Genomic DNA, 2,824 nt, shown 5'->3' with positions numbered 1-2,824 from the left:
ATATCAACGTACCCAGAATTGGTGTCGTCCAAGTAAATAGGACTGCATGAAAATTTTGACCAAATTCAAGCAGAGATCCCAGGCTTTAAAGAATTCATTCAGGTAGTGAACGGAAAGGATTTTAAACTCAAAAGGGATGCTGCCCTATGATGTTCACAAGAAATCTGGGAACCTAACGATCAACACCATATTAGAGGTTTTGCTTGCAACAAAACTTGCTAAATGCCCCGAATTTTATGGTAACCTGAACAAATGAAAGCCCAGATTGCCCCTTTAAGACAAAGAACATGTTCTACAGCCCATAAAACTGCTGAATTTTATTTCTTGCATTCCCAGGCGGTCCAGTGAAGTTGGGACTGTCAAAACTCTGTGAAAACTGTGTAAGGATGAACAAATATGCGAGAGTCTTCAAGGCATGGACCTTATGCATCAGCAAGGGCCACAAATACGAGGGATGTCATCCACCACCTTTTGCAAGGATGCACTACAAACAAGGATTTTACAGCTAGTACTCAAATATATTCCTTTATTGTGAGCAATGGGCTTGACTCAAGTGCCTCTTTCGGAGATCCTCTTATCCGCATGTTTGCCTCATGTGGAAATCTTAAGGAAGCAAATCAAGTATTTTTGAGGATTTTAAAGCCAACTTTATATACATGGAATGCTATTATTTCGGCGCATGCCAAGCTTGGCAATGGTTTACGGGCAATTGATTTGTATGTGAATATGCAACATGAGGGCATTCAGCCTAACAAGTGTACATTCTTGGGTATTCTGAAAGCATGTGCAAGCATGAAGTCCATACGGCAGGGTAGGCTGATACACGAACACATTGTCAGAAATAAACTTGATTTAGATGTGGTCGTTGGGAGCAGTCTTGTTGACATGTATGCAAAATGTGCACATTTACATGAAGCATGCAGAATATTTGATAAATTGCCAAATCGAAATCTTGTGTCATGGAATGCCATGATTGGAGGCTGTGTTCAACATGGGAATCATCTTCATGCTTTTGAGCTGTTTGAAACAATGCAACTAGAGGACATAAAGCCAGATAAAGTCACATTTTCCTGCCTGCTGAAAGCATGCAGCAGCTTGAAAGACTTGGGAAAGGGTAAGCTGATACATGATCAGATAATCGGGAGTGGGCTTGAATCTGATGTGATCATTGGGAGTGCCCTTGTTGATATGTATGCCAAGTGTGGGAGTCTAGAGAAAGGCCGCCAAGTGTTTGACAAATTATTGGAACGAAATTGTGTGTCATGGAATGCAATGATATCAGCATATGCCCAGAAAGGGGACAGTGGTTCTGTTTCCAACCTTTTTGAGCAAATGAAACAGGAAGGTGTAAAACCTGAAAAAGTCACGTTTTTGTGTATTTTAAAAGCCTGCAGCAGCAGTGGAGATTTGGAACAGGGCAGGCTTATACATGAGCAGATCATTCGAAGTAGACTTGAATCGGATGTCATTGTTGGAAGTACACTTGTAGATATGTATGCAAAATGTGGGAGTTTACAGGAGGCGCACACCATTTTTGTCAGATTGCCACAGAGAGATGTGGTGGCATGGAATGCCATGCTGGGAGGGTATGTTCAACATGGACATGGTCTTCCTGCTCTTGAAATATTTGAGAAAATGCAACAGGAAGGCATGAAGCCAGAGAGAGTCACTTTTTCTTTTATGTTGAAAGCATGTAGCGGTCTAGGAGCCATCAGGCAGGGCAAGCTCATACACAGCAAAGTGATTATGAGTGAGCTTGAGTCAGATGAAGTGGTAGGGAGCACCCTCGTTGACATGTATGCCAATTTTGGGAATATCACGGAGGCATGCAAAGTATTCGACAGGTTGTCATTTCGAGATGTAGTCACATGGAATGCAATGATTGCGGGATATGCCCTTTATGGCAATTGCAGGCTGGCTGTACAATGTCTTGCAGACATGCAACAAGAAGGCTTGAAACCAAACTCTAGGACATATACGAGTATTCTGTTAGCCTGCAGCCATGCATGCCAAGTGGATGAAGGTTATTATCACTTTATATCTATGGGTCAAGATCATGGCATAGTACCAACTATCGAGCACTTCACTTGTATTGTGGGCCTGCTTAGCCATGCAGGACGTTTGAATGAAGCAGAAGAGCTGCTCCAAATAATGCCAATCCTGCCTGATATAACAGGGTGGAGGTCTTTGCTTTCAGCCTGCCGAATATACGGGAATATGGAGGTGGGAAGACAGTGCTACAATCACGTTGTCCAGCTGGATCATGACAATGCTATTGGTTATGTGTTCATGTCAAACATTTATGCTGATGCTTACATGTGGGAGGATGCCTGCCAACTGCAAGGGCTCAGAAAAGGTGCAGGTGCATGGAAGAAGCCTGGGAAGGCATGCGTTGAGGTTGAAAATGAGGTGCACGAGTTTATTGTGGGAGATAATACTCATGTACAGACTTGTATGATCTATGCCAAATTGAAATCATTGAGAACACATTTGAAGTGGACTGGATATGTTCCACACACTGACTTATTGGAGCCAAAGCTAGTAGATGAGGAAGGCCCCTTGTCTGTACACTAAAAAATAGCAGGATAGGGTTCTCTCAAATCCCAATTCCTTAAATTAATACTGAGCCGAAATTTGAGCGAAAGTTGCAAGTTTATTTTGAGAGATGTTTCGCTTTGAGGATTGTGTAGCTTCTTGTAGGATGACAAAGCTATGCATATACTCCTTCTAGGCATAATTCTGTAAAGCCATTTGTTGCATAATTGTGCAAAGCTATGCATATACTCCTCCTACGCATAATTCTGCAAAGCCTTTTGTTGCAGGC

General features: G+C 42.4%; 1 pseudogene; it reads left to right on the top strand.

The window, feature by feature from the left end:
- The first annotated feature begins 396 nt into the window (after positions 1 to 396).
- On the top strand, positions 397 to 2,574 carry LOC147893381 (pentatricopeptide repeat-containing protein At1g11290, chloroplastic pseudogene; annotated as a pseudogene).
- Positions 2,575 to 2,824: the final 250 nt, after the last annotated feature.

The sequence above is a fragment of the Dipteris shenzhenensis genome, chromosome 15 (genome assembly GCF_047967505.1).
Source record: "Dipteris shenzhenensis isolate YYH24624 ecotype China chromosome 15, Dip_SZ_1.0, whole genome shotgun sequence".
Classification (NCBI taxonomy): domain Eukaryota; kingdom Viridiplantae; phylum Streptophyta; class Polypodiopsida; order Gleicheniales; family Dipteridaceae; genus Dipteris; species Dipteris shenzhenensis.
This window is presented reverse-complemented; position numbering and strand designations above follow the sequence as displayed.